The 14,402-nt window shown below is 38.9% G+C and overlaps 1 long non-coding RNA gene across 7 annotated transcripts in view; it reads right to left on the bottom strand.

The window, feature by feature from the left end:
* Nucleotides 1–14,402, bottom strand: part of LOC107262918 — a 40,004-nt gene that overhangs the window by 23,755 nt on the left and 1,847 nt on the right. For 3 of the 7 annotated variants that reach the window (XR_003058352.1, XR_003058349.1, XR_003058350.1), the window contains 2 exons: nt 11,685–14,344; nt 11,398–11,589 (listed from right to left, as the gene is read on the bottom strand). This is a non-coding gene — a long non-coding RNA (uncharacterized LOC107262918). Of the gene's footprint in view, nt 1–6,426; nt 11,326–11,397; nt 11,590–11,684; nt 14,345–14,402 lie in introns of those variants that run through there. The other 4 variants (XR_003058353.1, XR_003058354.1, XR_003058351.1 and 1 more) reach the window with 4 other exon arrangements.

The following is a 14,402-nucleotide window of genomic DNA, read 5'->3' as shown; positions in this document are numbered from 1 at the left end:
GGGGGGGGGGGGCAATGGGAAAGCGTGCGCGTGTGTGTGTGTGTGTGTAACTGATTGCATGCGTGAAGCCAGATGTGGGCAGTAATAAAAAAAAAAGAGGCCGAAATACTAAAAAAATATTTATAATATATGGATACAAGTACAAATTACTTCGATTACTGAGCGTAGGTGTATTGATGTGTGAACAAAATTTGGTTGGCCAATGACCGTTTTTTGGAACCATCATACTGCGTATCAAAGTATGTAAAATTTATTGAATAAACGCTAGCGTATTATGATGATAGAACGTAATCTAATAATGTAATATTGTAATGACGAGTCTAAATGATGAAATTAATTTGAGGTTTAGAAGAGCGCGCGCGCGTGACGAAGAATCTGTGCACGTATGAGAAGGGTGTCGAGGAATACATGAAAGTTGATTGAGCAAAGAGAGAGAGAGAGAGAGAGAGAGAATGTGTGTGCGCACGTGTATGCATGCGTAAAAGTACCGAGCGAGAAAAAAAAGCAAAAATTTACTAGAAAAGAATGATACAAAAAAAAAAGAGTGAGAACAAAGCCAGCAAATGAAGAATAGCCAGAAGAAAGCAAGGAGCGTTGAGTAAGATAAAGGAAGAATTTATCGCGGCATACGAGATTATAAAAAAAAAATTACATTATTATCATTACGATTACAATTATCGAGTTATGATTGCGAATTATAATTATCGAAGCATCGCCTATATTCTCCATCGCTGTTAACTGTCATTGCCAGGATCATTGATGATCGTTGCCATTGTCGATCGCTGTCGATCGTTAAGGGTTGATTGCGACTACTGTTATCAATAGTATCGCCGTTGCGCGTGAAACGAGCGAAAGGTATAGGTTGTACATGACTTTTGAGACACACTATACTGTATTATTATTATATTCGGCAAAAAGCGAACTTCACGATTAAGAGATGTAAGAGGAAACGAAAATTTTTACGTGTATTCAAAAAACAAAAATTATATGAAAAACAAAAAATAAAAATATTCACTGACATCCACATTTAAGGAAACAAGCGAACGAGTATGCTGAACATAAAACGCGTATTGTATGTTTTGCACTGAAGTAACGAAGGTGCGAATGAATGATTCCGTGAGAGTGCGAGTGTATGGGAATGCGCGGAATGCATCGCGGGAGAATCTGAGCGAGAGAGAGAGAGAGAGAGAGAGAGAGAATAAGGGTGAAAGTTCACACGCAAAATTTGTTTGCGCGGGAACCTACTGACGGCCTATGCGGTACACGAATAAAAAAGTGTATTAATTCGATACGCTCGCGTGTAGTGTCACTTTTTAAACGTGAACGCAAAACGAAATATTTAGGAGGAAATGGTATTGAGAGTCAGAGAGAGAGAGAGAGAGAGAGAGAGAGAGAGAGAGAGAGAGAGAGAGAGAGAGAGAGAGAGAGTCGAGAGGAAGGAAGGATAGAGAGCGAGAGAGACGGATAGGGAGATTGAAAGAGAAGGAATAAGGTGGAATATTGCACAACGAACCGAGTCCCGCACGTGACGGCAGTGACGGCGCGTTTCCCTGGGGCCTCGCGAAATTCTATTTTTGTAAGCATATTTCTATAAAGGGTATACTAACGATATGGCAAAATTTATTATTCCTAGTGGAGCGAACAAGAAAATTGAACGTTTAGATTTCGTTAGTATAGTGTAAAAAATTAACGATGTCTAGGTCCTATTCGTGTACTTAAAAGGGGTTAAAAAAGAGTAAATTATATGTCGACGGCGGTAGGTTGTAAAATTGTACATAAATTGCAAGAGGAGGCCCTTGTGAGAGTCGTCTCGCCGTTGCGCGCTGGTTCGCGGTTTTAAGGAAGAACAAAAAATTGATTAAAAATTAATCACGTATATAGTTTATGTAATATGTAACATACACAGTGAGGGTTTGCGAGGATAAGAGTGATCCTTATTGAGGAGGAGAGACTCTAGGAAAACCTTATGGCCGGCAAAGGTGTCCCGCGTAAATCGCATCGCAGCGCATTAGACCGTCTCGTCTGTAAAATGACGTAAAAACCCACGAGCCACCGCCCCTTTGAATTAATAATTGTTTGAAATTCAAAATTATGACAAATTCCTAACTGGTCAATTAGGGGCGGCGGTTGGTCCTAGACGATTAGGATTCGAGGCTCGGACGAGTCATTCTCTTTCGTATCTTTTATCTTTTTGCGAGAAACGCGCGCGTGAGTGATTTCCAAAAAAAAAAATAGCGAATACAAAAATATTGGAATTAATGAAAACAGGTGAAAAGCAAAAATCGGATAAGATCATGCAAGTGCGAAAAGTCGAGTCAATAGACGCGAGAAAAAAGATAAAATTTTCAACGAGAGAAAGAGAATTATAATTTATTGAATTTTTCGTAAAAATTCGTATTTCGAAAAAAATAAACATTTGTGCGCCAGTGTGTAACTGGCTTTGTAAGCTTTGTGCATACTCGCGCGCAAAATGTCACTATTAGGTATACACAAAAAAAAAAAGATACACCTAGCAAGAGCGCAAGAATATTAAGCAGAACACGTATGGCCAGATAAAAAAGATGAAGTGTGAGTAAAAAATGAGAGAGAGAGAGAGAGAGAGAGAGTGCGCAAGTGTGAGAGAATTATTTAAAAAAAAATTGTATGAATGTTAGGTACAGAGAGTGAGAGTGAGAGAGCGATTGGGTGAGAGTGAGAGAGTGGTAGTGTGCGCGAGAGAAATTATCACAGGACACTCATAGGAGACACACTCTCACCCTCCACAGAGCGAGACACACAATATTATATATATATACGACTCCATAGATGATGGCGCGGCACACTCACATAGTGTCTCTCGGATTGTTCCACAAAACTTTTCATTCGAGTTTGCTTCAAGAAACCTTCTGTTTTCTAATGTATGACGTGTTGTTGTCGATATATATAAAATAAACTTAATAAAAAAATACATGAGACTTTTCTATCGTTACCTTGTAACCCTCATAATAGATACTTCCTATCCCCATTGTACGTGGACATAGTTGATCGTCGACAGGCTTATCCAAGAAGCTCTTGGTTCATGAAAAGTTCCCAACGTTCCACAATGTCAATCCGTCATCTTTTCCTGAATAGTATCCAGCCGAGCACAGTGACAAATAAGCAAACGGCTACGGACTAAAATCGCGAGCCAAGGATCCTTGGAGGGTCCCCCAAGTTCCATTGTAACAAAAGGCCGACTCGTTCCACGTGCGAGACTTAAGCAACACGCTTCATTAGCCCGTTAATGAATTTTCAACACTTTAACGCCCCAGCGCCTCGGAAATATAACCAATGAACTCATTTTCACACTCGGCTGACTCGTGTCTTCGCGTAGGCCCATCCTTTGCCCATCGCGCCATTGCTTGCACGGCAAACAAGTGGCAAGTACGATGAGGGGGCGAAGGAGGTAAGGGCATCCAAGGGAGACCAAGGGGCACCCATTGACACACCGACAGCTCGTATATCATCTACTTCCAGCCGCTTCTTAGAATATTCATAAATTCTCGCCAGAGGGCTACGAGAGGTTTATTTAGCAGTGGCGATCCTGTTGTCGAGTGGCTCAAGTCATTTGGGATTCAAGTGGCGCGTCGGTAAGTAGGAAGCTCTACTTGACCGACCGAGCCTATGAATATACCGACTGCGAATTCAGAGTTTTCCTCGAGTGCCTCTGCACAAATGTAATCTCGCGGCACGGTAAAGATTTTCTATGAGAGAGCATGCATGTACCTTGCGTAGTTAAACATGCACGAGAATTTCCCATGAAAATTGATGCATTGCACGGTTGATGACGAACTGACTGACCAATGCATATACTATATCTGCGAATCAGTTAGAGATGTCTATAAATCTAATATAAACGATAATTGAAATAATTTTGAAATCCTTAATGATAAGACAAATGACGACTTTTAATTAAAAGAATCAAAAATTCACTTATATTCCTGAGAGGAAGTGGTAGAATAGTTTTAATAAAGTAATCCAAGTGTAATTAAAACTATGGCGGAGAAGCGTAACATCTTTATTGTTAAAAAAAAAAGGTGAAAACGGATTTCAGAAAGAGGTATTTAAATTGTTGCGGAACGGATGTAGAGTAGTCTGTGATTAAAGGTACGAACCGGTTTTTCAGGCCACCCTGTAGTTACGGGACTTGAGGAAATCTCCAGGTTCCAGCTTCCAGAGATTCAGTATCCACACTCCAAGATATCCCACAGTCGGATCTAATCTGATCTGATATGATTGTGACAGGAAACAGAAAGGAAAGGGTAAAAAGGTATCTTATCTATACCTTGATCCTTGATACCTTGGGTACACTATGTAACTTAAATTAATGGCTGGTACCACGTTGACGGGTAAGCAAATTAACAGAGGTCGCTACGCTTCTACTGTTCTCACTTGATCCTATACCTTCTATGTATATATACCTTATATTCAAAATAGAATACAAGAGCCGTACTCTATTAGCATTGACAAATAGCCCGGCCATTGCCTTGCAAATGGATTTTCGAAGCTGTTCCACGCTAACGCGTGTTCTCAAATCTTTCTGTTCGTCAGTTCACCTTTGCCACGTGCTCCAGGAAGCAGAGTACATTCTCGAAAAAAAAATTTTTGACTCCTAACTTTTTTTTGAATTTCAACTAAAATTAACCCCTGTTCACTCAATATTTCATATATCACAGAGATCTATGATCATTTTGTAAGAAATATTTGTGTACGCCTACTGTGTTCTAAAAAATGATATAATTTGTGCAAGTACCACGTAACTGAAATGGATACTGAAATTTCATAGTGATATCGCTACAGAGTGCAGCTTAAGCTATTACAATAAAATCCTTGAGAGATTCGCGCGACAATGTGATACGTCTTCCTATCTTGATACTCAGCGACGGCGTCGTTGAGGAAATGTGCATATACGTATGCGCCTATACGGACTAGCATCATCACGTACTAAGCGACAGTCATTTGTGAGAATCTCTGTGGAATATAAGTAAGTATACGTAACGAGCGACAAACCGGGAGAGTTCAGTTGGTCGCGCCAATGTGGACTGCGACAGGAGCCTAAGAGCGTAATACGGTTATACGATGCAGAAGTGCAGAGAAAAGAGGTCTCGAAATAAACCGGCAGTGTGGCTGACCCCTTATACGTATCATGGCTTTGGACTCTTGCGTTACGTACGCGAAAGAGAGAGATGGCAGTATGGTATTAAGTTAAAGAATAAAAAAAGAGAAGATGATCAACAGATGTATTTATGTACAATGTATGATTGGGGCGTTGTTGGCCAGCCAGCATTCAGTCGAACTCTCACATGATCTCATGATTATTTCTGGAGTCTGCCGATACCGATTCGGCGATCGCAGATTGAAAAATTCCGCAACACGAAAAATTTCTGAACACATACGTATAAAGTATAAAGATGGCATAAGTAAAATCTGACAGTGACAATTATCATGACAATGGAAATTAATATTTTAAATTCTATTTTTTTTTATAAAAAAAAAACTTACAGGATTTGTAGGCGCCAGACGTATCGTGATGAATGTCGCTTGGTAAGGAATATAGAATCATCAGTGGTGTTCATTTGCGTCCCGAACAGTGAAAATCAACTCGTCAATTTATATACTTTTAGCTCGGATTGTACGGTAAACGGGCAAATTGTGGCTACAATGTTGCATAAACCTGTACAGTCACTCCGCGAAATATGAGACCGTATTAAATTTCCAAAGGCACGCGGAATCCAGTTTTACTCTCTGGACGATCGAGGTTAGTTTTACCGGTACTTTCTTAAGGGACAGCACGAAACCGTACGTTGTCTCGCGGGTAGACAACTCTTTGTGTTACCTTTTTTTTCTCATTTTATTATTTGTCCCTTCGCACTGTCAACTCAAATGCGTATTTTATTAGCTACGGTATATCTGGACCAATGTTAAACTGCATACCGGGACTATTATAGCCACAACCAAGAGCGCCTTCTTCGAACGCGGTGATTGCTGCCTAAGTATGTAAATGAGCAACAATACATGTGGCGAATATCAAAGGGATGGAGGAGCGGGGGGGGGGAGTTAATTAACCGGTAATTAATTTTATCGAAAATTTTAATTTTCTCGAATCAGTTGATGGACAGTGTCACGATAGAAATTAAAAAAACGATACTTGCACCGATCAGTTATTCTGATAAGAAGTATCGATTATATAATCTACGCGTGGTTAAAACTTTCGATGCATCGAGGCGAGAGAGAGAGAGAGAGAGGGGCGAATGGGGGGAGGAGGGAAGAGAGAGAGATGAAAGATATACAAAATTTGCTGAAAAATAAAGAAAAAAAAAGGATGAATTAATAAAGAAATCGAAGACCGTATAATTAATTAAACTCTGATATTTCCAACGCGTTTGTTTTTTCGCTCTCGATTAACAGTCCTGGACCTATAGCCTTTATACATTTTCTAACCGATCAGCCCGCAATTGCATGGTTAATTAATGAGAGCGCTTCTCGCTACTCCGTAGAGGTTGTAACAAAATATTTTGATCGTTTCGAAAAATCGTTATCGGAACACCCTGTAGACAGAAAATCTGTCACTCGGTCTCCGCCAAACACTAACGGAATACGAATTTATGGGCTACCGTCTGCAATTATCTGAGTAATGATTACAACAGTAGCGGCACATAGCTACCGGGTGTACAGTTAAGATCTCTCCACTTCAGTGAAGGATCTTCTTACTGCGATACAGGATCGATCCCCTGCAAAAGCTGTCTTGAAATTTTTCAAAAAGTCAAAAAATTGCCTGATATATTTTTTGTGGACGTGCGTGAGAAAAAAAAATGAAGTTTTCAGTGATTAACTAATAAGCTGAAAGCAAAGACTACTCAAGGATCATTTTCCGCAAAAAATGCAGACAATTTCTAACGATATCAACATACGACGCTATCAGCGTCCCGACGCCTTATCGCTCGCTCGCTCATGTCCTCGTCTGCGAAGTACCTACTACCTATCTCGGCTTAATAACCGACATGGGGGCAAATGTCGGGACGCGTAGAGGGGATATCAGGTTCACTTGAACGACCTTGTAGATTGATGAATGACAACTAATGACAAAGAGCGCACGTGAAAGATAAAACATTTTTGTTAATTGCCAACATTAAAAATTACTTTGAGTTCACCCATGGTTACACATACCAATACTCCTCTTACAAAGATTACTATGATAATATTTCCTTAAAAAAAGTAGCGAGGGGTACCAATCATCGTGGGATAAAAAAAAAAGTAGATCGAAATCGTCCAATTACGTAACCTCGATTAGATAGAATACCCAATTAAAAATATAACATTGACCTTCGTTTCTTTGAAAAATCGTCACGACCTACCTAAGACTAATGTTAAAATACAAATAACGTCTACAGAAATAATAACGATCCATCGATCATTGGATCAGTTCAGTTATTCAGGCAAATCTCGTGTACTTTGGGATGAAGATTAAAAAACAAAATTATTAGATCAATCGAATTATTGCTAGATCGACAGATCGTACTCTCGCCTGTTCCTATTGGCTGGAATGATGTACGATACGTGTGTCCTCGCAATGCAAGTGACGGAAAAATATTACCGATAAGAGATAACAAAATACGTGCCGCGAGATCGTGTCAAAGAGCGCGCCATTCGTGGCTGCCACTTGCACTGACGTTATCGCAGCGAAGTAAAACAATTTATTGCAAAAATGTAACATATTAAGCGCACCCAACGATATAATGTGTACACTGTACATAAACATGTTATCTCGTTTGCCACAGCGATACATGGTATATTAATACATCATTCGTCGCTGATACGACCAGAATGACCTGATAATATTCGAAATATAATTCCCCCTTTACGTTTTCTACCAGCTTTCACTATTTGCTCGGTAGTTCCTCCTCGCGTCGTGATTCCGGCTAAATAGAAAATTCTTAGCTCCTCGACTGGGACGTAGAGATTGTTCATTTTCATCATCGTCTTCATCACGACTGCCAACGCGTCTCAATGGTGACGCTAAGCAAACGACTTGCAGCTAACAAACGTTCAGCTAGTAGCCTCCCGATAGCCGCAGGCAATGGGAGGTTCTTTGAGAAGATTACATCGGATTTTTGTATTTATTTTCCAGTAACATTTTTCAATCGCAAACAGAAACACGGTGCCCCAGTGCCTTTTGCACGGGTCGATCGTGGATGGAGCATAATATCTTTCTCCCCTATATCTTCCAATATGAAAATCAGGTACGGGAGTATATACGGTGATAAAAAATTTTTAATTGGTTCATTGGTTAATTTTATTAATAATCAACGACAGTGACACTATGATAATCGAGCGATAACGCGAGTAGGCCAACGTGATCAATAACTTTAAGGATTTATCGCGAGTCGTACTTACGGGCTAGTTCACGCAAGGCTTTTAAAACAAACTTGGGTAGTGTACGTAACAAAGGATGTAAAATGTAAAAATTAATAATTTTTCTTATTTTCCATCTATCCATTTTTCAGCCACCAACTGCCGGACATTCGTAGCCAACGATACATCTCGAAAAGACATGTGAATATAAATTTGAATCCGATATAAGACGATTTCGAATATCAACCAATGACCTTTATCCCTGACCTCGAAAATAACGAACTCTTCGGGATCTCAGAAATTCACTTGTTTTACATAGTTACCAACGGTATCATACACATTCATGAGACAATCTTCATCCCTTTTTTTTAATACACGATCATTATTCATCCTGCCCATCTCCCGATCCCACTTCCATTCGCGTTACACGTGTCTCCGAGGAGGCTGATTCTGCATCTCATTTGCTCCGATACAAGGGATGCTGTCGCATCGAGTCCTACCAACCTTCCACATTCGTAAACCGAACCGTACATTCTTACTTCGTTCGCCAAGCATACCAACCCAACGCCAACTATACGCGTGCCTGCCTATCTAGCTGTTTGGTCCATGGTGCGCGGTTTCAGCCGCGAGGAAGATGGATGGTGCCGATCGAGATAGTTGCAACAGCGCTACTTTGTACAGAGAAACATATGTATACGTTACAAGTGTGTCACGGTGGGATACGAGTGAGATTGTCGAAGTTGGCAATGCTCGTGAGAGAGGGAGAGATACATATTACGTATAATAAAAAGTGGGAGAGAAGCAGAGTACATTCTCCAACGACGAAGTATATATATCTACCACCATTCTGCTATATACCCACATCCGGTTGACGTCCACCGGAGTATGAACATGCACATAGATATAGTGCTGAGAAAATAGAAAAGAGTGGGGAATATATATATATATATATATATATATATATATGTATTAACAATCATTTAAGTCATTCAGCGACGTGTACGATTGACTTGGTACAAACGTATTAAATTACGCCTGAACTTACTTACCTTTGTATCTCAAGCGTTAAGATGGTAGCGATGCGTGTACATGCACACGTGTCATGCGCATATGCACAATTCTTGAGAAGTGCGTAACCCTAGATGGTACTGGTTGATAAACAAAAGAGATACACGTTGAGAAGGCAAGAACCGAACAAGTTCTTCGTGCATTGTGTGTGTAATGTATCGAGGATGCACAGCAGGACAATACGATACTTTGTACTACCTCACGAACCAATGTGCAGTACGTTCGATGACGAAAGCGTGAAAATAAAAATATACGGGATAAACTGCTATCGGTATGTTAGCGTATGGGGACTAGGTTACTTTTGTGGGAACTAGAGTCACGTGTGTTATATGAAAATCTGCTCGCGCGATGAATACGAAATAACGTTGAAAATGCTGACGAGCTTTATAAATTTTGGAAATATTTACTGACACGCTCGGTGAGATATGTTTTCCTATATGTATATAGGGTTATTCGTGACAAGCTCACCACCTGAAGGTGGTTCTACCGTAGAAAACAGACAGGCTAACTTCGGGCGATGCATTTATCATACTATAATTTTGTCAAAGGCCTATTTCCAGGACGCGCGGCACTCAAAATGGCAAATCGATGTTTTTTTGTTTTTTTTTAAAAACTAAACTTTGGACAGTGACGTTGGAGTTCTAACCTAATCTAACCTAAGGAAACCATTTTTTGGCCCATCAGAACTCCGATTGTCTAGCATAAAATTTTTTTTGGAAAATTCTGTGTGAACGCCGCTTTGTATTCTTAAAAGCATGCGTTACACGTTAAAATACCTCCAGATGCGTCCTAGAAGTTATCAAGTGTCCTGATAACTGCCAATACGCAACAGAAAAAATTTTGAAACTCACCTTTCAACAAGTTAATATTGTTTTAAGCTTTGGGATATTCCGTAGGTATTGGGAAAAATTATATGCATTAATGTATCTTTCTGTGATTTCACATGTTGCTTATGGAAACATTGTGGGAGGTTCCTTTTGATTCTAGTGACGATTTAACATATTGGGACACTCGAGGTTATGTACTATTGGTATTCTTCGTATAGGACTTCTGCTAGGACTTAATAATTGGTATGATGAGGAATCTTCTTTTTGACAAAGATTGATAGTGTTCTTTAACAACGTATGGAATACTGTTAATTTTAAGAGACTAGTTTCATTCGGAATTAGCTACGGTGCCGATCGCTGCATTGCTATTTCTGCTGGTACAGTCCCTGCGGAAATTTCATTGATTCGAGATAAGATTGGCGTCACGATGCTAGGATAACTGCCCGAAGTAGTTTTTCGAAACTTTTTAAGATTAAAGAAAATATTATATTTCAAAAATTCTACAATTCTGTATAGCGGTTAAACTAACCGAATTATATTAATTGTATTATGCTGTATAATATATAATGATAAAGATTTCTTGAAGATCTTTAAAGTGATATAAGCGTCACTTCAGGTTTGTACAAATGTGAATCAAACTTTCCCTCTGACGCAATTGAACGACCCGATCAGCGAGGGAGACTTATGAAAATAAAAATATTGATCGATGTGTAGTACTTATTAACAGTCTGAATAATAAATGTAATATAGACACCTTCCTGAATCTATAACCCATAGATACGTTACGCTCGAAGAAGTTTAATATGTTATCAAGATTTTATTACCATGAACTTTAATACAGAAACCGGAAAGTATAGAAAATACTTGTCCGGTTGCTAATAAGAAAAATCACCGATACAGCATCGCTTTTTTAGTTGATAAATAAACATTAGTTTTAACATTTATTATTGCTTGATAAATTTACGATTTTTCGTTATAAAAAAGTAACGTCAGTAAAAATTTTAATTTTACAACTCTCAAGTATCAGAAAATATATGAAATCCATCAGGATTATTATCGTCTATAAAATTTTCACGATTTATATTACACACATATATATATATATAATCATCATAGAAAAATGCCGACTAACCTTTGTACTTCTGACTTAGCAAACACATTTCTGATTCGTTCAAAGCTAAGGATTGCAGGCTGATAGTAAAGCAAGTTTTATCGTAAAGTCTCGACGTTATTGCTTGCTTCGGCTTGGTTCACCTCCTATAACTTCCTATATCCTGCTAACAGTCGTTTCGCTCAAGTTGCCAAACGCAAAACACACACGTTACTGAAACCAAGAAAAGTTTTACAGCACGCCTGTACAGTCCATACTATAGCTCACCTATCGAGGTTCTAACCGAGTGTCTGTGTCTGTATATATACCTAATATAGATAGGAAGACTCATGAGTATCTCTACGAGTTCACGTCTGTTTTCCAGCTGTTCGATATTCCTCGATACCCTTATGATACTGGACCACGACCTCCAGTTTGTGAAGAGTTGACCGGAATGAACCCTGAAGACCGACACACATATGAGCTCCTCACTGGGTATGCCTTATCCGCGAATAAATGACATGTGTATCTTAATGAGCTCATCAGGAAGGCAGGGTCCACTAAGTAAGTAACTTCATAAGTAAAAATTTCGAACTGGAATTGGAGCATTGTTTACGGGTTACGAAAAAAAATGGATGATTTTTCGATCATTTCGAGGTCGCGATATACGTAACGTGTCTGGGCAGAAAGTGAAGTTGAAAAAATCGGTGAAAAAAAAATTCGATTAAATACGAGTTAATTAACGAGATTTATTAAAAACGACAATCCTAATCTCTGTGAATGAGTGGTTCAGTGAGTAGCAATAAGTGATAGCGCCGTTGAATAGAGGGTTCAAGGGATTGTTTTAGCCGATTGTTGTATCGTAATGGTGATTCAAGAAGTGCTGCACTGTTTGATAATAACACGTGTTGACGTAAGAAATTTATGAGATCGTTACGTAATTTTCAGCGATGCGTGACTGTATAAGTGCAGAATAATTAATGGCGCGTGTCGTCTTTAATATCATAATAATAGATTTAATTAATGATCTCGCTTATGAGTGGTAACACGCAGGTGTACTTTATAATAAGGATTCACTTGTGAGACCGCCTTCACGAGTACAGGGTGCATCGACGCTTACCGTGTTAAATCATTTTATTCTTCACTCGATAATCCAATTTATCAGCGAAGACTCAAAGGTTCACTTTGAATCGTTTTGCTTTATGCTCGTTCCGCGCTTATCAACGTCGGATAACGATCTCATTTTTTTTTAATATGATATCAACACGTTTTCATATACAGTAAGGAATAATTTTTTAATTTGATAAAAAGGGAAAATATTACACGTTAATTCAGACGCTGATATAACAATGATCATTGGTCAAGATAATCCGTTGGTCGATAAGGATGAACGTTCGGACCAAAAATTCGAATAGACTCAGGAGTCTTGAAATTCCGTGGAAAAATATGCAAAGGAGAAAGGATAAGAGATTTAAAAAAAAATATGGCGTTGTTGACCTCCACCTCGTAATTTAGCAAAAAAAAAATAACCGGTTTGCGGTGCATCAAAAAGTGTTGAGGTGCCTTCCTGCTGAAAATTCACGATATAAGTGGGCCCACTCGACAAGACATTTGGGCCTGTATATATCGTACTTGATTGCGGTCCAGTCAAATATATCGAGAATAGAAATATTTGGGACATCGACTCTGACTGTTGAACCATTTGAGGCTGGCCTGCCTACCTGGTTGTCCAAATGATTTTGCATGAAAGAACCAAACGGTCGAGAGATCGAGAAGAAGCAGCTACGTCAACCAGGAATCATGGTACAAATTTCTTTCTCTACTCACTTTTGGTCTTCTGGTTCTGTTATTCCTTTTCAACACGCACACTGGGGCCCAATTATATCGACTCTTCTTCCCGTTGGTAACCAAACTGAAATACCTTACCTGTAATGAGAACCTCGTATAATTTTCACTGACATGCTCTTGGGATAATTGTGGTCCACCTTCTGGGATTGGTAGCTGCAAAATATGCGGTGGGTCTTATTGAAAAGTTTTATCCATCAAAATAACTGCCTTGCTGTTGCAAAACGTAGAAATTGAATTCACTGGGGCGCGCTCAGAAATCTTACTCATTGTCACAGCAATTTGGGTAAGTTGCATTTCTTTTTATTATCGTCATTATGAAGAGAATAGAATGATACTAGAGTCAAGTCTAGCGAGGTTTCTAAACGTACCCTCTGAGATTTCCTTATTTTTTAAGCAATTTTACTCGGAAAGAAGTTGGCTCTTATTGAATAATAAAATTTTGAGAATACCAACGTTTTTCGATATTTCAAATGCAGTGATTTTATATAATATTCATATTTCTTTTTCATTTCAATCTTATTATCGTGATTTCAATTAGTTATGAGTTATGACACGAGTTGGTGTTTTAAAACTTGCAATAATCTTTTTCCCACGAGGTCTTGGCTCTTCCACTCCACCCATTACTTGCACACGATGAGTCCCAACTCAACCGGTTCGGAATCTGATTCAGTCGAGACGTCACTGTCAACAGACGTTGTTAGTCCTCATTTCTTTAAGTCAATGACGATCATTGTACGAGCAGTGAATGACTGTCATGTACCGTGAGTCCCCAATCTTTCGTCTTCTGTACCTCATTTCTGTACTTCGTTCGGAATTTCTTACCCTTTTAACTATTCGTATCTCCAAGACCGTTTAATATTTAAAATGTTAATTAGCTAGTTCGGTGCAACTCCATTAAGGAATAAGGACGTGGCTATATGTAATCACGTGCGATTATTACTATGTGCACGCGAACTAAACTACTGTTTATCAAGTAAGGTCAAGCTGTGACGCCAATTGCACATTCAGGGGACGGCTACAGTATTATTCTTAAGTCATAAAGCCCCATTAGAATGACTACAACCTCACAATTAAATATTAATAATTACAACTGTCTATCAATAGTACAGTCGATATTACCATATGAAAAGAATAGTATTTCCTAAAAAAAAAAGGTATCAAAAGAACATATATCTAGTTAACGAAAATGTGTGCAAGTA

The sequence above is a fragment of the Cephus cinctus genome, unplaced genomic scaffold (genome assembly GCF_000341935.2).
Source record: "Cephus cinctus unplaced genomic scaffold, Ccin1 Ccin1_scaffold0129, whole genome shotgun sequence".
In the NCBI taxonomy this organism is placed as follows: domain Eukaryota; kingdom Metazoa; phylum Arthropoda; class Insecta; order Hymenoptera; family Cephidae; genus Cephus; species Cephus cinctus.
The sequence above is the reverse complement of the archived record's forward strand: the minus strand, read 5'-3'. Positions and strand labels throughout refer to the sequence as shown.